A 25896-nucleotide genomic window follows, 5' to 3' on the forward strand; every position below is an offset into this window, starting at 1 on the left:
TACAAAATTTAGTAGCAGTCCTGACTTATATATATATATAAACAGCATGTTTGATATCAGACCGGGTATTTAAACTTCAAGATTCTCCTTGTTTTGGCAGATGCTCCAGCTTGAGTCTCATGCCAGCTGTGGCCTTGTACTGTGTGATTGATCATTTCAAGCAGTGCACTGTAAAAAGACCACCTCAAACAGATAGATTTTTCTTCTGTTTTGGGTTCACCTCCCTCACCCTCACTTCACTGACTTCTGGTCCCATTGTGAGCAGGGTGAGGCAACGCCACGGTTCAGTCCCCTGAGATGGATAACAAAGCCTATCTATCTATGGAGTTCAGTAAACTCGGCCTCAGAAAGCAGTTCGGCCCCTGCTCGGCCGCTTCAGTCTGCTCCGGTTGGCTGTGAGATTTTGCTGGATCGTGATGAAAGCTGAGTGTTTTTGCAGCCAGGTGTGCTTTTGCAGGAGATGACGGGTGGGGGCTCGTTGTTGTATGTGCCATATTTTGCCACGTGAGTGTGTTTTCATGTCTGCATGGTGTGTCTAAGTTGGTGTATCTGCATCAGTCTCGCTGTCTGCGTGTGTGTGTGTATGTGTGTGTGTGTGGTCTCTCCTGGACACAGGATGGATGTCCTTGTCAGCACTGATAGGCAGAGCCGTGGCGAGTTGTCAGGTAGGCATCAGCAGCAAAATACGCGATGTGTGTGCGCGTGTGTGTGTGTGTGTGTGTCATCATGGCATGTCTCTGCAATGTCACGGCACAGGGATCGACGGGGTAGCAGCCTGTGTCATCAAAATGTATGAGGGCACACCGGTCCCCATGTCTCCCTCTCCCTTTACCCTCTTTCTCCATCCTTTTTTCACTTAGTTGAAGTGAGACACGGCCTGTCTCTCTCTCTCGTCCTGTCTGTCTGTCTTCTGTCTCAACAGAAATGAGACTGAAAATTGTCAGTGAAATGTGTTGAGATTCACTGTCCTCCACCAAGCTCATGTCAGTGACAGAGAGCAACTGTGGTCAAAGTCTCTTCTTTCTCTCCTCTCTTCTCCTCTCCTCTCCGTCTTTCGCTCTTTGTCTTTATTTCTGCAACGTCTCACTTTCTGACATGAGAGAAATGCAACAATGAGCACATTCAGGACTTGTATCAAGGGAGGGTTGGAGCAGAAGACAGAAAGACAGAATCAGCTTGGCACAGGCAGACAGGAAGATAATGAGAATAGATGGTAGCAGACGACTGACTGTCAGCATCCGTCTATAGACACACACACACACACACACAGAAGGAATGATACATCCCAATCAAGTGACAATGACTGCTTAGCACTTGTCGAGTATTTGTTTTTGTCTTCCTGCTTTTTTCTATCTTCCTCTTAAACAAGTCTCCTCTGCTGCAAGGAAAACCCGTTTTGGCAGCCACACGGTGCTGTACATCACGCAGGAATCATTCATGAGCGGCAGAAACATTGCGTTGGACCTAATCAAGAAAACGAGTCGCTGAAATGCCCACTTGATGCTGCTTTTGCATTGTATCCATTGAGCATGTTTGTCATTATTAGCCGATTGAGACCCACCACTGCTGCGAGCAGGAGGAAGGAGGAGCGCCAGCAAGCTGACTGCCAGCATACTGTTGTGACACGAGCACAGAAAACTCAGCCAGAACCGATGGAGTTTGAGCGTGAACGCAGGCAAACTGCGGAAAACATTCAGCAGATTGTATGTGACACTTTTCTGTAGCCGCTCAAGTGTCGCCTCATGCTGAATCGTCACAAGGGGGAAAAAATATCATAGTTGCGCAACTAATCGAGTATTGCTTCAATCAACTGCTTAATTGTCTAAAAATGTCCCCACAGCCAAAGGCACCATCTTTGAATTGTGTGTATTGTCTAGCTCCCAAACTCAAAAGTAGGGCTGCTGTTTGTTCATGTTTTTCCCAAAAAACAAAAATGTAAAATATGTCCATTAGAATTTCAAAGAGCCCAAGGGGCCATATGCAAATGTCTTGTTTTGTTTGACTAACACATGGATATTCACTTTGCAATCATATAAAGCAGAGGAAAACATCAAATTTCTCACATCGAAAGAGCTGCTTAAACAGAATTTTTGGCATTTTTGCTTGAAGATTAAGAGTTTACAGCCACACAAGCAGCTCTCTGAGGCGGTTATGCACACTGTACATAAAATATCTGTTAGATCAACCCAAAGTAATGAGCAAATGGACATTTGTGCCAATCAATTCAGGGGATGTAGAGACAGAATTTAGTAGACTTCATCCTCTGGGGAACATGAAGCTCTGTGCAGAATATCAGGGCATATTATCCCATAGTTGATGAGATCTAGTCTGATTCAGTCTGGACTAAAGTGGCAGACAGACTGACTCACTTATGGATTGTTATTGATGGGGAAGGTCTGGATTAGCATGTTATTTACAGTCATTTAAAAATGTCCGTCTTCAACGGCGTATCATTTGGTATGACACAGCGAAGTGAAAAGCTGAGTAAGCTGTAATGTGGTTGAGCACAGGCAAACATAAATTTTTAATTAAGTGGGACTCCTTTGATCCAAATGAACGATGAATCTATCAGCGAGGAAGTATTGGACACCGCACACAACGCTAGTTTTATGTTCCCCACATAAAGAATTTAGTGTTCATAATAAAATTTTGGGAGATTCCTCACAGTCAAATTCTCCTTTGTGGGGCGGTCATAAGTTCCAAGTTGCAGAGCAGCTCCAGAGCTACACCCGCGTATCGGGGCTGTATGTGTTAAGAGAAAAAAAAAAAAAAAAGACATTTTTTCCTCTTTCAAGTCTACCAAGGTCAGCACACTTGGCACAATAACTGCTGAGGCTCCTGACAGCAGCAGGAGTGAGTACACAGCTATCAACATTTCGGCCTTGTGTAGGCCTTTGGCCTCACAAATCATCACGAGCTGTATTCAACTGGAAATCTGGGATGGGGTGTGCCCGTCTGGATTACAGCACCTCCTCTACTGCACTCTACTCCTCTTTCCTTTTAAAATCCACGGATGACTTCTCTCTAAGTACCCCTCCTATATGGTATTTAAACAATTAGGAAGTGCGCGTAGTGCTTCCCAGTGATTTAAGAATAGCTAAGAGGCATAAAGCAGTCTGAAGCCGCTTATTGCTTTTTTAATCATTTAATGTTTGTGCTCTGACATGCAGTGCAGTTCTTAAGCAGTATTTGCAGAACAACACCATAAAAATGGAACGTATTCTTAGAAAGAGACAGTTTGCTTTTGTGATTCGGCTTTCGTTGCGTTTCAGCCAGTCAGGGACCTTGTTTACAATGATCCAGGTAACCGTATTTCATTTTAAAACATTAAACATCAGATCCTGGTGAAACAATACATGAATAAATTACCAGGTGCTGAAGCAGTTGGTCAGTTGATTAAAGAAAGAACACTTATTAAGAACTTTAATGATTTATCTTTTAAGTCATTTATCCTAATGACAGTTCTGACTGTTCATTTACTTTTATGGAGCCACTGAGCATGCTCCCTCTGCAGGCATGATGTGCTTCCTCTCATCTCTTCGGTCACTTGACAAAAGCCAAAGGCGAGTACGGCCTCAGATAAAGAGAAGAAAGTTTTTCAATCACACATCCTTGAAAGCAGGAGAAAGGGATGAGCTGAAAGAACGTCCTCGTGGGGGAGGGAGAATAAAAAATGCCTTAATACCTTGTGCTTTGTTAATAGGTGATAGATGGTGAAAGCAGCCTTGCTTGCTCGTAGTGGAGGCGTTGGCTCTTTTCATATCTTTGTTTTCAGTTATTTTCCCATCACACGGGTTCATCTGCTTCTTATTTTCAGGTCTTTGAAAAAGATAAATCTTGTATTTCCCCATTTTCTATATGCGTTTCTATATGTGTGTGGTAGCCTATAGGTGTACTGTATCTTTTCTTCAGTGATTGCATTCATTGTGCTTACACAATCAAGAATACTGGTAGTGATGAAGCCGTGCATGTGTGTGTGTGTGTGCGTGTGTGTGTGTGTGTGTGTGTGTGTGTGTGTGTGTGTGTGTGCATGCATAGACACTCATGCATGAAATGCAGTGAGACAGAGTAATTTATTCTGTCTTACCCAATCGCAACAATGCAGGCTTAGATATGACAGTATGTGTGTGTGTGTGTGTGTGTGTGTGTGTGTGTCTGTGTGTGTGTGAGACAGCAGGTGTAATAACTTCCTACCAAAGTAGCGCAGAAGAACTCAATCTCTTGAACTCATATTCTCTCTTTGTCATCTCTCTCACTCTCTACATCCTCTGGAGTCCCATTCCTCCTCCCCCCTCCTCTTCCTCCCTCCCACTCACCTTGTTTCACAAACTTTTTGTTTTATTTTTACGTTATTGTTTTCATGTATTGTTCCATGTCAAGAAATGCAAAAAAAAAAAAAAGCTGCTGTACAGTATGCAGAGCTCTTTCAGAGGGTGCCAAACTGAGAAGCAGTGAAATTATGATGGTGAGTATGTATTTCTTTGTTCTTCCTGCACTCTGTCCCCCATGTGTGAACTTACTTCCCTCCTATCTTTGTTTATAGTCGCCTCTCTAATTATTTCAATCTTTCACTACATTCCTGAACTTCTGCCTCTCCTGTCCCTCAGAGTACAGACAATACTGGATTTTTGAGACCAATAAGAACATATTGAAGATATAAAATATCTAATAACGGTATGTTGGTTGATATTGGTTCAGTGAAATATTGGGATGTGTTAAATAAATTCATTGTTGGGAGTACTGCATTATATAGTAACAAAATTACTGCTAAAGTTACTGCAATTTCACTACTGTATCTAGACAAGTAACCAATCACTGGCTTGCCAGTTGTCCCATAGTGTGCCACAGCAGCACTAAAATAATACAACTATGTGTGCATTAAGAAATGAATTGATGGAGACATAAAAATAACACAACAGTTACTTTTCCTATTAACTAATTACTTTTATATGCAATAATTAGAGATTCAATTGCTTTTTAGAGACGTTACTTGTATCTGTAATTCTCTAATTTCTCTAATTTTCTGTAACTGCTTCTCGTAGTTTCATGCTGCTGAAACTGTACATCGACTCTGAAATGAGTCGGGGGTGACGAGGACTACGATACGGAGGAGATTTGACAATATTGTGCTTTGAAATTAGTTTGAAGGAGTACAAAATTTTTTGCTGCTTGGATGCTGAAAAATAGAGATTCAACCTTTTCACCCACTGGTGGGTTGAAAAGGTTGAGAGACTGTTTTTGGTAAACTGAATTTTGAAAAGATGGTTGTTTTGTATTCGTGCCCAAAATACTTCTCCAGAAAATATCAGTTAGGAATAAAATTGTTTTGTTGTTTGCCAGATGTGGCAGCTTAAATGTAAGAACCAGGCCAGGCCGAAAGGGGATGGAACAAAAATGGCAGCTCTCCCCATGTGAGTCTTCAGAGGGGACGAATACAAGGAAGAAGTAACAGTAATTTTAAATAATCAATTGATTAACTTAAATTTAACAGCAGAATCTCTGACATTAACCGCACAACATACAAAGGAGCTATAGACTAAGTCCTAACACTGCGATTGTAAGCAGGCACCAAAAGTGGCCAATGGGCTTAGAGGAGCAGCCCCTCAGCCGTTAAGCACCTCCAGATGGACTGTGATTGGCTGCAGGTCCCAAGATTCACCAGCCTATAGCAAGAGGGAGGAGGAGAACCTCCAGAGTCTGAGAAGCTGCACAGCACATTTAAACACATTTCATCAGTCGCACATTCGTCTGTGTAACAGCGGTGGAAGAGCTGTGATTTTGATGGACTCGTATCAAAGCTCAGGCTTTTCAAAGTTACTTTTTTATGATGATGATGATGCATCAGACGGTCTCTATTCTCCTGCTACTGTTTCCTTCTGCCTCTCTCTTGCTTTCCTTTAACATCTGTCTCCTCTCTGCCTGCCCTGCTTCTTTTTCCAACTTTTTAAATTTCATCAGCATTTAGCAAAAACAATAGTGCAAAAGCTGCATATGAAATGTATATTTTTAGCAAAACAAGCAAACAAGCCTACTCAGCCGCTCCCTCACTGGTCCAATGTTTTATCTCTCTCCCTCCACACTGACAGACAGACATGGCTCCAGACCCCAAAATAGAGCTGCTCTCATCCCACTCCTATTCACAGATTGGTGCTGGGAGCCAAGAGGATGTCACACAGGCGTGCACACATGCACCAAGATATGTGAATACGTACATTGATACGCACATTAATCTACCACAGAAAGAAGCTGAGATCCAGCCGTGCACGACAGAAAGGCTGCTTCTATTGTCTCAACAAAACAGAATGAAACACGAGCAGCAGTGTTTGTTTAGCCCTGCCAATACGTCTTCGCCTAATTTATCTCTCTCCTCGTGTCTCTATTGACTCTTTTACTCTCTTATCGTCCTCTCTTACCTTCACCCTCCCTTTTGCCTTGTTTCCTCTCCCCTCTGTTTCCCCTTTCTCTATCTCTCCATCCATCTCTCCATCTCCCTTCCAGGGGAGTCCTGCTAATACTGTCTAATTATGCCACAGATTACGCACGCGTTCTCACTCTATGGTGAATTATGGAGGAATAAAGTAAGTTAACTCAGATACGCCTTTAATCATGCAAACATCTGATCCTTGTCCAGAAAGTTTCTTGGCTGAGAGCAGTTGGTGTGGAGTGGGAAAAACAGGTTACATCTTACCAAGCAGGGAAATGCAGATGAGCAGCTGAAATATTAGCTGGACCTGATGAGTTTCACTCATAGAACTCAGATACCATTACACAACAGCAACATATGGTCACAATGCAAAGAGTCTGAATTTATGTATGTGGGTGGTTTTGTGTGTGCAACTTCACCAAATCACATGATTTTCTTTTCCAACACCCATGGTAATAAAATCTCTCCCATACTCAATAATAATGGATATTTGTGTATTCTATCAGCATGTGACCTTTTGGGATTGACCTTTAGCAATACACAGAACCTCCCAAGAGCATTCCAGAGCGGGCTCAAAATGATGCCATGCATCACAGTGGCCTCCCACACCACAGAAATTAGGCTCTTTCATCATTGCTAGTGCTCAAGGTCAAAGTATTGGTAAACATGGCTATTATGGGTCATCATAAGGAGTCTCAGTTGCACCCTGACAGGCCAATTACCCCATGAGACGTGTGGGACGATGTGTGCCCGGTGGCTCTTACATCTTTAAAGACTCCGTGCACACCTCTTTTGTCTTTATCAGCGCTGGGATCATTTGTTTGAATGTAGGGGTCATTTGGAGGAAAACTGTTTTTATATTATTGCTAAATGTGAGGTATATTAGTGAAATAGTGCGATAGTCCAGTCAAAGACGTCTCAGCCCAAGTCTACTTTTGCAACTTTTCGAAACTGAAGTGCATTACATTTTCCTTTACCTACAGTACAGATTTTACTTCCACTGTCTATTCATCCATTTGTAATGTGAGTTTTACTACAGCGACAGTCTTTATGGGAAGGACTCCAGCATTATAGGAGCATTCGCACTTACAGCTGTGAAATTGCTACGAGAAGTTGTTCCAATGTGAAAATGGCGACTAACTGACCATGAAACACACCATAGGGTAAAGACTGATGCATTAGGTCCCAATATAATTGAAGTGATACAATTTGAATGGAAAAACCCACAGTTACCAGTTCTCAGTAGTCTCTCCCTCTATCTGACTTCATCAGTTTACACCTTGTAGCAGTGGATAAAGGAGTTTTAATGATCAGCCAGAAGCCATCTGCTAATCATGACAAATGACTCTCTTGTGACCTATACATAATGTGTGTGTGTGTGTGTGTGTGTGTGTTTGAGAGAGAGGCTGCAAGACAGGGAGACAGAGACAGTCAAAAAAAGAGAAAAAAAATTATTAAGCTCATTTGCAGGTGTAATATAAATGTGCTAAGTTAAATTGCATTGCTACATCTTGTAAAATGAAGTAGTTTTCCTTCCAGTAAGAAATTTATTCCGAGTAGCTGAATAATTGTTCACTTTAAAGGAAACAGAATCCATCCGAATTTCACAGTTCTGAAGAGCTCTTGGAAAAAATACTGAACTTGTGCAGGCCAGCAGTTGGAAAAAGAACAATTAACTGAGCTGCTTTCTAGTACACAAACTGCAGCTCTACCCACACTGCACCTCTTTCATTTGCAATTAAAGTGCTAGTAGTGCTCTCAGTACACTGTGGAATATCTGATAGTATGTTTACAGGAAATAAGTGGCCACTACTTGCATTACTTTCACTTTACTGACATTTTTTACAGTACACTGTAGGAAGATTACAGCTTTATACTGTGACTTCACAGTCTGTCATCAAATTATTGTGGTCGTAGTATGTTGCATGTACAATTACCATAAAAACCGCAAGTAAAGCAACCTGGTAGCCAGTAACTTACATTTAAAAAACATCATAAATTTAAATGTGACTTCTTCCCTGGTCTCATTTCTTAAACCACCACGAACCTAAAACACTGAATAAAAACAAATTACTTTTACTCAAGCGCTCTATTTAAGTACAAATACGACGATACAAGTACCCCACTACATTTCAGGGGGAAATATATCGACTGCTGACTCGTCTTAACTGGCCACAAGTGATTTGTGTCTTGTATCTATTCTGGACAATGTCACAAAAGGCATTTCCAGATATTGGCTAAGCTAAAAACAAGGCTTACCTGGTCTGTTGCAGACCATTTTTTTGCCTTTGTCCTGGTTCAAAAACTGTCATCCAAAGAAAAGTTTGGTCTCATCTTAAACCAGAGTGTCTGCAGATTAATTCCATACCTGACATTCTATGATCACTTTCCAGTGCAACTCGTGTACACAGAGAACATTCTAGATTACTGTACATACATTTTTAGAATCATCAGAGGCAGAAAGTTCTTCATCCAGAGTGCATCACTGAGTCTGTCTGGAAAGGCAAAGTGTTGCTGCTGCTGTGACTGACTGTACTCATCAGTTTGTGTTAAGCTTGCCCAGCAGTGCTTTCACTATGGCCTACAATGAGGGAAGGGTCATTGTTAGCTTTAAGTTGACTGCCAAGTCAGTAGTTATTAGTTAGTAGTTAGCTTTCATCCAGTTCATCCTGTTTAATGAGCAGTATATCGGGATTCATGTTGCATGTAGGATAATCAACAAAAAGCCAAGTCAACCTGAAGCCATGTTTGGATGTCGAAGAGCTCTGTCAGCCAAAAACTGAACTCAAAACTCACTCTCTGCCTCTCTTTCCATCTGAAGCAGTGTTAACAGTACACATACACTACACAAACAGTGTTAACCAGCCAAGTGTTTTCAGTGCATTAAAGACAAAGTACATTTTGCTGCTGTGTTATATGAGCCTATGCATCACAGTGAAGCAACAGGACCAGTGTTATAGTCCCGGATCAGGGTTAGGTAACAGAAACTAGAGACCGACTGTAAACAGTAGGGATGCCCCACAAGCTCCAGATCCAAGTCAGAGTCGAAATTTGTTTCTATTAAGCTGTTGTTTATTCTTTCAAACAGCCTATAGTGTATACCCCTCGCTGTTTAATTACTTTCTGTGCTCCATAGTTAAACTGGAGCACAATGGGGCCCACCAGAGCACACCAATGATCAGAGACAGATCTGGCTATATACAGCCAATATTAATTACCTGGATCCCTCCAACTAGCCAGCTCTTAAAAAGCATAGTTAGCCGACATTACACTCGCACCAACGAAGTCTTTAAGCCATCTCCTCAATGACCTGCTAGACAATCACAACAATAAATCAGCAAGAAGCAGCTTATTAAAATGTTTAAAAACTCACCAGTGTCTGTTGAAGTGAGAGGAACGAAAGCCAAGTTCACATCGTCAGCCATGTGAATCCACAATGAACAGGGTCTCCACCAAAAGATTAAATCCACAGTGAATTGATCTTCAAGAACAGCTGGTTAATTTTTAACGTCAGGATAAATCCACATTGAACAGAATCTCTGAAACCTGATCAACAGGTGAACGCTCTCTCAAAAGTATTTTACTCCTTGATTCCTGCAGGCTTAATAATCATCTGCAGGTGAGGGCTTACAGTGGGAGTGGGAGGAGTGACGGTCTTATTCTAGTTTTCAATTCACATTTCTCATGCTGTGTTTTTAGCAAGCCCGCCACCTATTGGTGAGCTTTTACTAGCCACAATCACCTACTGAGGCAAAGTCTCCAGGATTATCTACTCAGCACAGGCCTAATTTGTAGTAGGTCATTGTTGACTTGGCTTTTTGGAGCTGCCAGTGTTTAGTGTAAGCGCTACTAATAGGTGCCCTGATTATCTATCCTGACCCTTCCCAGCCCCACAAAACAGCCATTGTTTGGCATTGTGCACTGTAATAAACACAATAGGTATTCATGCAATGTCTACCTTCATTTTCACATGAACTGACTCTCCGCTATAAGCAGCATGGATTTTCAAGCTCCTGACTGGGCTGGGAAGATTAATGCAGACAGGCGTAGAATATGAAAATGTGATTTACTGTACTGTGCTTTGACACAGTGTGGGTATGTAAAATAGTGATTTTCCATTTCTTTATTGTGAAGATACACAAGTGAGAATCACGCTTCAGTGTGCAAACTGGTCTGTCAGTCAAAAATGGAAAATGCTCCATGACGTCCAAGCCCACCTAATTTCCATCTGATAAATGCTGGCCTGCTTGGCCCTTTTATTCTGCAACATAACATCACTATATTTTAAAAAATATGAATACTCTGTGTCTCTATGTGCTGCTCTGATAATAGCACTTTACATTAAGAAGAAAACTCATCATTTTGTGCAAGAACAGCATGATCTGCATTGCCTCGCTGAACCTTAGTAGCATCTTGACTTTATTCAGCAGGAGAGAATTTACGGGTTAAATGTATTATGAACAGTGTGATACCAGATTCATGCAGAATTTACATTCTGCCTCGAGCATTTAGCTGTTTTGATTGCACTGCAGTCAAGACAGACCTGAGTCGCTGTCGCTGCTTTGCTTTCTGCTAATAGTTCCACAGTAGAAATCAGAATTTCCAATTATGAAAGCAAATGCAGATTCAGAGGACGGTGTTGTATCTTAGTGATGCTTTGCTTGCTGGAGGCTACCAGGCGCAGGCTGACTCATTCAGCAAGGAATTGACTGAGCAAACAAGTTTTTCATATTGTGACTGTCTTCCGGGAAAAGGAACCCAAAGTGAGTTACAGATCCTCCACATCGTCCATCACCAGCATTTAGTTTCCCACCATTTTTCTTCTGTCTACAAGCCAACACGTGTAGATACAAAACACAGCACTCATGCTCACACTCAACCACACAAGCTTTTCTTTATGCAAGACTCACACAGTTGCATCAGGGAAAACTCACATATTTGCAAAATACCAGCCCACATGCGCTTTAAAAAGTGTGGTAAACACACACTTGCACGCCGTCCTCTCAGCCCGGCACGTCATATACGCAACATCTGTCATCTGTTCCTCTTGCCTTCTGTGTATAGCGAACAAGGACACATGTATTCCCCCGAGGGCTTGGATCTCACATTACTGTGTTCACTGAGCTCCAGAACTCCGCTTCATAAAAGACTCCATTTTTGTTCTACACAGCACAATCCATGTTCCTGTGCAATGTGCTGATTACGTGGAGTTATTCCTTGTCCCTGTGGTGTATGTGAGTGTGTATGTGAGGGTGTGTGGAGTCTTGTGTGTGCATGCATGTCTTAGTTATGTATGTGTGTTTTAATGCTTCCCTCTATGCATGTGTTTATGTGACCCTGGTTGTGTTATGTAGCACAGCAAACATTTACTGCTTGAATTTGTGATAGATAATTGCTTTAAGACTGGAGCATTGTGATGAAATGAGTGATGATCTAGTCAGTTTTTGTAATTTGCTAAAAAGGAAGTGTCAGACTTAAAAGAAGAGGACAGGGAATAACCAGGTAGGAGCGTAAAAAAAGGAGGCATAAATTAAGGGTTTGAAACTGCACTTGCGCTCATGAAGATAATTCTGTTAAGGCATGCAGAGACTGAGACAGCAGAGGAAAGCAAAGGAATCGGGAACTTGGTGGGAAACAGCAGTGGTGGAAGAGGCATTCACATCTTGTACTTAAGTAAAAGTACCACTACCACAGTGTAGAAATAGTCAGTTAAAAGTAAATGTACTGCATTCAAAATCTACTTAAATGCAGAAGTATTAGCATCAAATTATGCTTTAAGTTTCAAAAGTAAAAGTGCTCAGAATGACTGATTTTAAAATAGCATATATTATTGGATTATAATGACTTTAATGCAGCAGCTGGTTAAGTTTAATTAAGTTTAATTACTTTAGTTTATACTTAGTTTATATACTGCTGGGTAGTTTGTGAATTTCATACCAGGGGTTAATAAAGTCTAATCTTAACCTAAAATAATACATCATAATTTAGATGTTGATTATCTGAATCTACAAAGCAACTAGTAACTCAAGTTATCAAATAAATGCTAATGCTGTCCAGCAAATACTGGACGGCATTAACATTGATTTGGAGTCATAATTCTGGCCTCCTCATGAATGTAGGTCCAATATTCGCTTTCCTTTTAGTTCTGATTTTGGTCTCTACCAGCTCCACCAGCCACAAACATTTTGCTCTTTAGCTGCTGGAGGCTAAATCCATCATGCTCACCTGCTGGTCATTACCTGTCTGCTGGCTGATGCTGGACACAATACCAACTATGACGACACAGCGCTTGATTAAATAACAGTGAAAATAACAGTTTTGGACATAGAAGGTTTCAACCTGACAGCGATGGTGTGGTAAGGGATAGACAACTAAAATTATTGCTATAACTTCAATTGATGGAGGCTGCAATGAAGATAAATGAGAGAAGCACTGGGTACTTCCTGGTTACCTGACCTCACTTCCTGTATTTTGGCTGTTGCTTTCTGCTGCTCTCAGTTCCCTGTAATTCATACAGCAGTGTTCCTCCATAACCCCAACTCTGACACCCTGAGCTGCAGAGTGTGTGTGTGTGTGTGTGTGTGTGTGTGTGTGTGTGTGTGTGTGTGTGTGTGTGTGTGAATATCAGCCCTACAGCAGAGTGCCTTTATCATAGAGCACCTCTGACACCTGCATGGAGACAGAGACTCCTCTGAGACTGTGTGCTGCCAACATAAATCATATGCATGGGAAACACTGGTATGTTGGTGTGTGTGTGATGCGTGCCTGAGGGCTAATGAGAGGAAGGGTCTTTTTTTTTTCGGTGACTTTGTGGCATTCACAATCCATTATCAAGAGCCAAGCATGAAGAGTGAATTGACTCTTTTTGACTTTTTTTCCTGAAGGACACAAACAAATAGAGCCATTCTCGCTCATGTTCTTTCTGTTATGAGCCGTTTTTAAATGCGTTGAATAATGTCAGTGTCATATAACCTTCTCAAGGGTTTTCCATGTATTAAAAGGTAACATAAGTATTTTAGCACTTTATCAGATTTTCCACATTCTTAGGAAATTAAATGAAGCTAAACCCTATTAGCTTACCTATTTCTCTGCTTCCATTGTGTGCATAACACATGGTGCTAGACATTATTTTAGCTGAAGACAGAAGACATAAGCATTGGTGTAGAGTCTACCAGATATTCCTGATTATTATTATCATCAGAGAGCTTGAGAGAGAGTGAAAGAGAAGGAAGCAGGCCGAAAATGGATATCATAGAAAGTGGGGAAATACGAGGGAGAATCGGGGTATGCAGCCAAAATAAGAGGAGAGAGAAACAGGGAGTGAGAGTGTGTACAAGAGGAGAAATCCAAACTGCACTTTTTAAAGCTCAGCACATCACCCCTCGCACATACACACACAAACAGTGCTCCAGTCATGACATGACAGCAAAAGGCAGACGGGGGATGTCTTCGTTACATAATCCAATGTCTCAGTCGCGTAAACACGCTGCCTTTAGATCTAAGTGTGCTTTTGTCTGTAAATTCGATCATCTAATCGGGCTCCGGCTCACCGTCCACGTCTGCTGATTTGAAGTGCCAGCAACGTGAGCCGCAACTGAAGTGCCACAGCACCATCTGATGACCGCAACAGGCGACAGCAGAGGCAGTGCAGAGCTGTGCACCAAGAGTAGAACATGTGAGGAGGCCCCTCTCTTTTGAGTGGCACTCAACCAACTTTTATCCTGCATCCTCCCACTCATTTGTATAATCCCTTTACATTGGCTAAATAGGTTTAAATACATTATGATGTGCTGTTGGCTGTGTGCTGGTTTATATGCATAAGATTGTTGTTTTGGGGGGTTTTTTTCTCCACTGTTTTGAAGTGAAAAAATGACCATGTGGTACAATTTGCAGCTTTAAGGGTAAGGGTGTTAACAACATCAGATGAACCGAAGGAAATATGTTTATGATGAAAACATTAACATGAACTTAAAGTCATTATATTTAATGAATGAGAAAATCTTCCCTGTTCATTCTAAGGAAATGGAACTTTGGCCTTGATGTGGCTCATGAATAACAACACGCAGTTAGAGACATACAGAGGAAGAAAGAAGACAGTATGGCAGTACAGGAAGAGGCAAAGTCCTACACTGCTTCACTCACTTGTTTATTGTGTTAATGGCATTGAGAATAAATTATTTTCGAATTTGTCTTAGTGTTACATCCAACTGGCTGGCTATAGAGATCTTATGGTGGAGGCACCGTGTTTCTCAAAACAGAGAGAAAGTTGTACCAGGATTCAAAGAGCAGTTTACAGACACCTGGGCCTTCTGCTCCACAGGACCACTGTGCTGAGAAAATTTCCAATTTCCAACGCCTAAGTATCTAAAGGTCCCCACCTGTTCCACAACTTGGCCCTTTAGTTCCACGGATTCAGAGAGTCTGTGCAGTGCATCAGCCCCGACCGCACACCTCTTTGTTCAAGGGGACGTTTTGCCTGGTTCGATTCGGTGCCCAACCTCACCCTTTAAAACACAGAAGTCACACAAACTAACTAAGCAATCGAGGCAGCAGTAGAGCAACAACTCCTGAGTTCTGCAAGGTAAAATTACTGTTTTTATCAAAGGAGTCTGGTGGCTTCAAAGCGAGCATAGATATAACAGCTTCAGTTCCCCGTCAGAAATGGCTGTCTAACAGGGGTTAGTGAAGTCGTGAAAACGCTGAAAATATATTGTACACTTAAACTAATAGTGATTGTTTTTAGTGTTTTTAGGTAAATTCTAAATGTTGAACTTTGAGTGACCACATTTTCCCTTTGCATTCAATATATATATATATATATATATATATATATATATATATATATATATATATATATATATATATATATATATATATATATTTTTTTTTCTGTCATTCTGTCTTGCTGAGTCTTTTATTCTGCCTCTTCATCTCAGTGTCAGGTCCCTCTTTTACGACACGACATTGCTTGCATCCACATCTCCTGATCCATCTCGCTCTGTCCCAGCTCCTATCTCTAAACCCCAACTCCATTCCTGTTGTCTCATTTCCTGTTTCTTGCTCCCCAGTCTCTCCCTCTAATCTTCATCCTTACATCATTTATCTCTCCGTCTCATTCCCTGCTCCCAGAGGCGCTGACAGCATGAGGGATTTATCAGGGGACAGAGCAGACTGTGTGCGAGGATGTGCATATCCATCAACAAAAACTGTCACGAGCCAACATGCATGCGTACGTGGGACAAACTGGAATATGGCCATGAACATAGCTAATGATGGCGTGAGGTGGAAAGAAACAAAGTAAGTTTAGAAAAGTAGTGGACACACAGAATTTTTCACATAGTGATTGTGGGTGTTTTGTCCCATCCTGTGATACTTAATATTCAATGCAAATGCCACATACTGAGTTCCACCCTACTGCGCGTGTATTAGTATGCATGTTATCTGGCAAATGTACAAAGAGTGCATTAATGTGCATTTACAGCAATAGCAGCCAAAAAATAGCTAAATCTGTTCAAGTCAACTCTTCAAAGACAAACCAAACTGGGCTTAATGACCCAGTTATGTTTAATTAATCTGCTTCTTTTATCTTTAATTTTTTTCCTGAAAGATGAAAGACAAACATTACCATACTATGATGTTGCCTGAGAGTCATTTAGACTCAGACAAGAAGTAGAAGAAAACGAAAATGCATGATAATTCAAATTGAATTATAGCACAAGTGGGCAGTAACGCATTACTCCAGCAACACTCCGTTACTCTGACGTGTTTCACCGCGTTTGCTGCCTTGCCAAGAGTTTGATGGTTAATATCAGTTTGGCCGTGCTAACTTGTTAGCTTGTTGTAGCGGCTTGAGGTGGAGGGAGGCAGTTAGCCTATAAAAAGAGGAGAATTGTGAGTCTCGGTCATTCCAAAGTGTTCGCTTTGTTTGCAAAGAAATGGCATGCACGAGCAAGCTGTTCTCTCATTGGTCAGAAATATCACTGTGAAGATTTGCCTCAAAATGCTTCCTCCTTATGCTTTTTTTTTTTTTTTTTTTTCATGATAACTGTTGTAGGTGTGTGTGAACCACGCTGCTGGGCTGAGCTTGTCAACACTCTTGTTTTCTATTGCCTTCAATACAAAAGGAACAGGACTTGATGATGAAGCTGAGCTACCCAACACTGCTGAGTACAGTAGCACAATGTATGAGGAATACAGTGTGTGAGAGGTGTTCATTTAAATGTTGGTATATGAGTGAACAAAAAGGAAGACAAAAACAAGCAGGGAAAATTGGATGAAGTCAAATAAAATGAGAAAAAGCATGAAGTGAAAATAAGTCCCTGAGAGTCATCTGCAGTGTCTCAGTGTTTTGACTTTGGGCTTTTACTCAAGTAAAGAATTTGAGAACTTTTTTCCTCCACTGCTCTTGTGCTCACAGCTGGATGCACAAATTCAATTTTCTGTTCAGTTTTTATTTTCAGTTTTCAATCTTGTGTTTCCAGTTCTCCCACTTAAGAGCTCGGAGACACACACACACACACACACACACACACACACACACACACACACACACACACACACACACGCACACACACGCCAAATGCAAACGTGCATACTCACTTTGCTCCCACAGAACTGCAGTTTCTATGCTTTGATTAATCAAAATCATTGATTGATCAAAGAGTCATGAAACATTTTTCTCTTAAGATAAATTTGGAGATGAGTCTCCTTCAAGGTCGACCCCCAACCACACACACACACACACACACACGCCTACACACACATACATACGTGCTTATTGCAAAGGGAGTGACTCATTCCCTCAGTGATCAACTACAGTCTGAGCGCTGTAATGTGCTGAAATTATTGATCTGACAGAAGGCCCTGACAACCCCAGCTGCTCGGAAACAAAAAAGAAATCAATGCTTATTTTACCCATTGGACCAGACACGACGCATGCAGACACGCCTTTTTCACATGAACCATTCAGAACCTCTTCCCACCTGCTGCGCTTCCCACACATATGCATACAGTACATGTTGTACCCACGATTACAGCAACTAGGGAGGCTCAGAATGATAGAGGGGTTTATGTTTACGCCCTATAATGTGGTTTAGACAGAAAAATATATTATTTAAGACATCTTTGGGGTCTCAAGAGACACACAAAAGTCGAGAGGGGAATCTACTTTAGAGGATTTAGGAGATTATTCAATTCACCATTTAGCCTATAAGAGCTTTTCTGCCTCTCCGCTCACTGATTCCACCCTCCCAACTTTCCCCTCTTCTGCCTTTGCAGCTACACTTTGCGAAGTTTTGTTTCTCGACCGAATTGCTTCCTGCATATTCTGAGCTAAATCAAAACCGAAGCGTCCTCTTTATGTTTTCCCTGCTCACCACTGTAAACAGATAAGAAGTTAATCACTCCTTGAGCTTTAACCATCAATTCAATTTGCCTGTTCGTGTTTTTCCATCATGCATTCTTCCGTTATTGCGTTTTGCTTTATGCTCTTCCAGCACACCAGAGAATGAGCGCGTTATCTTTTGAACAGACCTGCAGTGTATCAGTCCTAGTTTTTCTCTTGTGGTCTTATTTTGTCGTCATAGTATTCTCTCTCTGTCTTATTCCTGTTTCTGCATCCAAAACCTTTCCTTGAGACGAATGTGAATGTGACAATACACAAGAGAAAACACACACAAAAGCACATGTACACATGCAAAAACTGTCTGCACATACATGCATCATATTGTGTAATTGACTGATGGAGAAGTGAACAGATGACAGACGTGTGCAAATGCATAAGATGTGTATGTATACATCTAATAACATTGCATACAGTAACAATGTGAAGATACACATATGCTTGCAGGAATGTAATGTGCACACATACACATCAAGTCATGCACACACACGGAAACACTCCAGGGACAGATGCAGCCTGATAATTGGCAACAGGTTTCAGCGGACTTATTTTATCTACAAGTGTATTGAATTTCTCTCCTTCCCTTATTAAGACAGGGGATTGAAACCAGCTCACATATCACGGCTGACACAGACTCTCTGATTGTCTCCGCCACTTAATGGGAGCTTCACTCCCTCTTTCTCCTGAAATGATTTTCTCCTTCAGAGAGAGGCGAGAGGTCTGTGGACCAAGGCTGAGCCGGGAACCGGGAGAGACAGGATTATTAAAAATCTGCTTTGCTCATTTTCGTGTGTGTTTACAACCAAAGATTCAGCTTCTTCTTGTTATGGGTGAAAACCCAAAAAACACTCTAATAGTCTTTCTGGTAGTGGAGGCACTTTTACATGACTCTCTGCCACTTGAGGACGAGTTAATCTCCGAGGGGGCTTTAGTCAACAAAATACTGTGGCTATGTAAACAGTGTCCCTTCAGTTTCATGATAAGGATAATAAGAGATGTTTCCAGCTCAGCAGTTGAGAATTAGGTTCCCTTTAAATAAGATTTTTGTGATGTTATTTAAAGTGTCCTCCTGAGGACACGGCTCAAGTAAACAAAAATAATATACATTTCTGAAACTGAGTTAAGGATTTGAAAGGTTTTTCTTTGGAAATACACACAGTAGAAGTATTTGAGGAAACAATTATGATATTGAAATATCAAACAATTCTGGATCAATCTGGACAACTAGGCCTGCATGTGTGTGGGTGTATGTGTGTGTGTGTGTGTATTTTTGTATGCATGGCCCACAGTCACTAATAATATTTCTTGTTCTTCAAATGTCATATGGTCACGAGACTGCAACGTGATAGGATAACACCTTCCTTTCGTCCCAGTCTCACAGGCACATGCACACACGCACACACACACACACACACACACACACACACACACACACACACAGACGCACAGATTCAACAGACACATTGGAAGGCTTAGAAAATCATAATTGAAAACAGTGTGCCACACAACAGATTGCAGTTTTGATACTAATGTCAACACCTCCAATCTCGAAAATCGTGTAATCCAGCATTCATTAATATGCAGTGAAAAATGATAAATGACTCAGAGCGGCCTTTGAACTCTCTGCTAAGAGCTCGAGGCATAACAGGCAAAACAGGCAAGCTAAGCCAGGAACTCAGGGTGGAGGAGACAAGTGGGAAAAATATGACTGGGTCCACCATCAAACGTGTATCTTATATTGAAATGAATAGTTCAAGATTTTGGAAAATACATTCGCTTTCTCTCCTAGAGTTTGAGACGTCTGGAAACTAACTACGAACAGCAGCTGCAGACATGCTAAGCTAACTGGCAGTTAGTTCACGAGACATGACAGTGGTGTCAATCCCCTGATCCTGAACTGTGGGCAAGACAGTGAATAAACATCGTTCCCTAAATACTGAACTTAATTAAACTTAAACTGTGTATAATTCAGCATCCATACACACTAATTTGTAGACTCATCAGTAAACATAAGCCATCTCTAATATAAACACAACCTGAACCCGACATGAATACCAAAATATTAAAAACACTTTGTGAAAGCTTTCCTGCATCAGTATTAGCAGGAATATGTATTCCTACGCACACAAATACACACATACAGACCAATCCCAGCTATTACACAGTTGCACACAAACAGGCTGAAGGTTGCACAAGCTGTCTGATTTATCTAATATTTTAAAAATGACTAATGCAAACGCACAGTGAACTCGGTGTTCAGGAGGAATGCTTCTGGCGGTCAGGCTCCGGCCTCGCCACGGGGGACACTCATAGCCATAAGCAGTAATTACGGTATGCAGCCCGTCACTCTCCCCTATGATCAGGATTTGTCCTCCTGCTGTATTGTATCAACAAGTCCAACATAAAGTGGTCTAAATAGCCTTTAATGTGCACGAGCGACAACCAACAGCAATATAGAGAAACTGAATCTTTTGATGCTACATGTTGTGCTGAAAATCACTGTAATGGAGGTGCGTGCTGTCCGATACACACAGTGATGTGGAGAAAATGGCACACAGCGTAATTACCACTTAGAATTAAACAGACTTTGGCAGGCACACATCCACGCTGCAAATGAGGTTAATACAGCCAATCACACTGAACCTAACCAGGGGTGTGGGACTCGGGGGTACTGTCTATACAGGACCCTCATGTGAGGACCAACCAAATCCAACCAACGAAGGCGACCAATCAGGTAGAGACAGTGTTTGGAGTTACACATTACAAAAATAATTTGTTAGAGTAATAAATTACTCTTTGGAGTAACAAAGTGACACATTACTAATAAGATTTCAGTAACTTTAGTGCAATTTCACGTAAATTATTACCCCCAGTGTTCAGCAGCCTGAGCGATGTCAACCCTCTGATCATATTCAGCATGGGGACAAGAACTCAAAAGCATTCATTCATTCATTCATTCATTCACGAGGTGAGCATGAAGGAATGATTGCATTGCATTTGAAATGTAGCTTGCCCAACTCATGATATTGTGAATGACACTCTGTGGGAAGTTTTACAGGTAGTCTGGATGAAAGCGAGGCTGCACTCAACATGATAATCACTACTTAATTATCATGCAGCTGCTGTACACACACACACACACACACACACACACACACACACACACACACCACACACACGGTGAATGCGTTTAATTTAGTCAATGGTATCGGCCTCGACACTTGTGATATCTACTTGATGAGCCATTACCAGAAAGGACGCAAATGCCACACACAAAGACGGCCGCGTGTCATTTCAATAATGACTCCTCCTTTTTCAGGTAAGAGGCAGAGCTACAGAGAGAGAGAGAGAGAGAGAGAGAGAGAGAGAGAGAGGAAGAGCATTCAGTGTGATGACTACTTCAACCCAATTTGCATACCTGGAACTCATACACAGCCGTACTCTCCGGAGGATTTGAGTCAGTCACCGCTGGCAACACATCCATTGTGGAGCCTCTGTGAAGGGTGACAAATGGTGATGTGTGATAAAAGTCAGACGCTCATTGCGAAGACATTGTTCCAGAGTGTCTGCGGCAGGCAGGGTTAATTGTGAGATGACAAACACCTCTAATGTGCCTAAAGGCAGCAAAGACCCAAACGAGCAATACCCCACTTATCCCTAAACGCCCGACCACGAATCTGACCTTTTCCAAAACCTTTTTTCACAACCGCGAGCAGATGTTACGAGCCACCCTCACATTTTCTCAATGTCTTGTCTCTGTCATTTTGTTTCTCACTCTAATTCCCCTCGTTTCTTGTCTTTATTACCACCTGTGTCCCGTTTGTTGTCTCTGACTCATTCTCTCACGCACGTCCTTCTTGTGTCGCCTCCCGTTCACCTCGTTCTTTTACTCTTTCCTTGCCTTCTTCTTATTTTTGTGGTTTCTCCCTTTCATTCTGGTGCCTCAAGTGCTTCTGTTCATTTCGCTGACATTCAATTGCCAGATGAGGACTTCTTCAAAACGACCCAATTTGACCTTATTTTGGTGTGAGGAGAAAATCGCTTACCCCGCTCCTCCTCTCTTTCTCTCTCCCTTGTTATTCAAACTTCTCCTCTCTGCCATATCTCTCTCAGTGTATGGTCTCCTCATAGGGCAGAGATCTTTAACTTTTCCCGTATTGTTGTCACGCAGAGGTGGCAGAGGACCTCGTGTCCAATTAATCGCATTGTTTGATGTTGACTTTGTTGATCCAGCAAAGTAAAATTCTCCAGTAGTAGTAATAGTCGAGCACAGATCCGAGCACCAATCATGGTGTTCTGTGACACTTCACCATGCAGATGATGATCACTCCTGCTTTAAGACTCCAGTGTGTTAAGATGTTAGCGGTAAAGATATAATCTTTCTGTGCCGTAGCCAAGAAAATGAGTGATGCTACGCAGCATTTTGCACGTGCCAAACTTACATGGTAAAGGGTCCAGAGGGTCCGACGGTGGACCTTAGTCGTCTCACTGTTAATGTAAAATGTTGTAGTTTGCGTAGCTTTATGCACCAAAACTTCTTGGTTAGATTTAGGCAACAACAGATTGTCTTAAAATAAGTACGTTACTATTAGGTACATGATGTATTAGTGCCCTTAAGTTACCCGACTTCCTGCTTTTCTCCCATCATAATTACTCCAGCCACTAGAGGTCGCCACCTAACATTAACTCTAAATATGGGTTGTAATAACATATTTGCACAGTCGACCTTTACGTCATTTTTCTGTTTGGGACGTGCTCAAAATACTAATTGTTCTGTGGTCACGCTGTGCAACAGACTGCATTTGCGGCTATGCTTTGGTTTAAACAAAAGCCTTTCATGAATTTTTCATCTTTCACTTCATGCCCACACAGTTATGCTCTCCACTAAATGTACTTTACACACCCTCTTCTTTCCTCCTCCTTCTCTTTTAATCGCTCTGTGCAAATGCATGGTCAGATATCTTGAAACCTCTCACCCCTTTGTCTCCCTTTCATTGCTGCTCTATCTTTGGCTTGACACCAAAGCCCGACCTTTGATCCATTTCAGACGATTGTTCTGTTAAAGCTACAAAGCCTCCACCTCGACCCCCTCCCTTTTTCCGTTTTTCATCTCCTGACCCCTCAAGCCTGACCTCTGCGATGTATGAAATATATGTTGTTAACATTCTGTAGCCATGAAAGCTCTGCTCTCTCCTCTCCTTCCTCCTCTTCTTCTCTGGTTTGAAGATGCTCTTTTCGCATTCAGACCTGCAAGCGTGACCTCTACTCCATTTTAAACGTACACTGTATGTTCACAATTTGTCTTAATTAAAGTTTTTGACTTCCCTCTCCCCTCTCTCTCATCCTTTCACTCCATACCTTCGACTCCTCTTCATCTCACACTGTATTTCTTCATGTATCTCTCCCCCTTCTGTCTTTTTTCAGTCCACTTTTTATATTTCCTGGCCTAGAATCTGACCCCGGTATTTTCTGTCTGTCAAGGCTCCACACCTCTGCTTCTACACTGTTTATCTCAAAAAAATAACTTCTCGCTGTGCCGAGATGCACACACACACACACACACACACACACACACACACACACACACACACACACACAAAAATGTTCTTTCTCCAACAGCCTCTGCAATGCAGTAACAGATGTTTCTCAGAGGAGTGAAGGTTACCTCCAGCTGAAGCACATTCATTTATTCAGACGATTGTGTGTGTGTGTGTGTGTGTGTGTGTGTGTGTGTGTGTGTTTGGGCAGGGGGGCATCGGTTGGGGTGGGCATTAACAAAATGACTAAGTGCTCAGTGTCTCGTCTTACTAAATATTTGAACAGCAGCACAGCCTTTTCCTCTATACTGTTTTTTGGGGACATTTTAAGAATGTGACTCATTTCTTCTCTTTTGTTTTTCGTGTTCTCAAAGACTTCTATTCTTACTTTTCTACTTCTTAATCCCTCTTGTCTGTTTGCCTTTTTTGTAGTTTTCTTCCTTGTTATCTCTTCCTATTGGTCTCATTTATTGTGTGTTTCCATATTTTTGGGATGCTAGTGGTATTGCTCAGTGGATGGCAGTGTTGATCTCTCTGTCGGTATTATTTGAACAGATGTTCGTGGTTCCCAGATGATGTATCCTGATGACTTTTGCTATAGTGCCACCAAGAGGTTAACATTTGTACTACTGTATTCAATGCGCTGCCATGAAATTTGGTGCAGACATTCATCACCTCTGGATAATCAAAACTTTCACCCCATTCCAGCTGATGCTGAGCTGAGGGCAGTGTGAAGCCATAGTGACCCAACGTTAGCTAAGCCACAACCGCCAGAGGTTTAATACATTCGTTGAGCTTTATAAAAAAAAAGGTGTTTTTCAGAAATAGTCAAAGATAAAATCAAAGGTTATTATAGCCAGATATCACAAAGCATGTCCAAGGGCTGCACATGCAATAAAAACAGCAATGAGCAACACCAGAAAAACACACAAAAACATAATGAAGGGAGGAAGGTGTGTACTGTAGTATGTCGCAGGCAGTTAGACAAGCGAGATGATCCGGACGATGAAAGAATAATGATTATAACAATACACTTTATATATATAGCACCTTCCATTTAAAAAAATGCAGCTCAAAGTGCAAAGAAATCACACGCACCAAGGGCTTCACATAAAAAAGACATAGAATGGACATAAAAGCAGGGATAGAAACTAAGTAAAATAAGATGGAGAGTAAAACCCACTTGATAATAATATGGGAAAAGGAATGGAAATAAAGACTATGCATAACATAAGATGGAAAATAAAACCACTGAATGATACTCATAAAACCCCTTTTCCAGAAAAGTTGGGACACCGTTTTAACATTATTCTTAAATTGTTGCACTATTGGTCAGTGCAGTGTCACAGAGCAGTGAACTCATTTCAATTCAAAAAACAGTGAAACAGTTTCAGCATTCGATGTGTTGTCTTTGTGCTATTTTGTCATTAAATATGAGGTTTCAGTGTTTTGCAAAGCATCACATTCTGTTTTTATTTCGGTTTTACACAGCGTCTCAACCTTTATGGAAACAGGGTTATCACATAAAGTTAAAAATAGAGAACATAGAATGCATAAAATCAGGGAAAACACAACAATTTAAAAGAAGTGTAGCAATGCAGAAGTGTGAGGAAAACCACAAAAGTCAGGTTTTCAGCTGTCTTTTAAAATTATTTAGCGAGCTGGCTTCCCTGATGTCTGCAGGTACTGGCTTCCAGAACTTTGAGGTGTTATTGACGAAGGCTGTGTCCTTGATTTTCTTTCAGCTGTTGCTGGTTTTCTACATTTTTTTTTCCCACCATTTCAAGTTTGACTGGCACTCATTTCAAATGAAAATGAAAATCTGGCTACTGGCAGCCATGAAAAAGCCCAATTTGACTTAATAGTCACAGGATTTATAAGCCTCGAGATGTAAAATTCTGTTTGGACTTTATTACGAGCATTTTGATGTAAAAGAGGAACCATGACTTATTTCATAGTTCTCCTGTCTGCTGTTATTATACAATGATCTGTAGTTGTTGTTCTGGCTTTAAGATATTGACGCTTGTGTCTTAAAACCCTCCGATGGTTTGATTTTCAAACAATTTTCCTTTTCAAGAAAGAAAAGGTTTTATGACTGAATAAGCAACGAAAGATAGACATGTGCAGCAGACGTTTCTTGGCAGACAGCGTGTGAAATAGTAGAAGATAAAGCAGCAGCAGTGCTGGGATCTGTTTGGATATGGTTGAAAAAAAAAAAAAAAAACGACAGTATTTTGTCTGCGAGTCTCACGAGGCAACATCTCCTCCGTTTCTCCAACTTTGAAAACTGCCAAAAGAGCATAAAATCATCTGGAGGGATGTTGACAGGTTAGAGCTGTGTTTGTGCGAGTTAACAACCTGCAATGAGCATTTTGTTGCAGATAATTGGGCTTTCACCCTGGGAATTTGGATGTCATTATATCTTTTGAATTCTTGTCATCGCCTGTTTGCTTGCGCTGTATGTTTTCGTGTGTGTTTTTAAAAGCGTGCCTTTGTCGGTCTATGCAGATGCTTGTGTACGTCGCGCATTGGCG

This window comes from Chaetodon auriga, chromosome 22 (genome assembly GCF_051107435.1).
Source record: "Chaetodon auriga isolate fChaAug3 chromosome 22, fChaAug3.hap1, whole genome shotgun sequence".
NCBI classification, from domain to species: Eukaryota; Metazoa; Chordata; class Actinopteri; order Chaetodontiformes; family Chaetodontidae; genus Chaetodon; species Chaetodon auriga.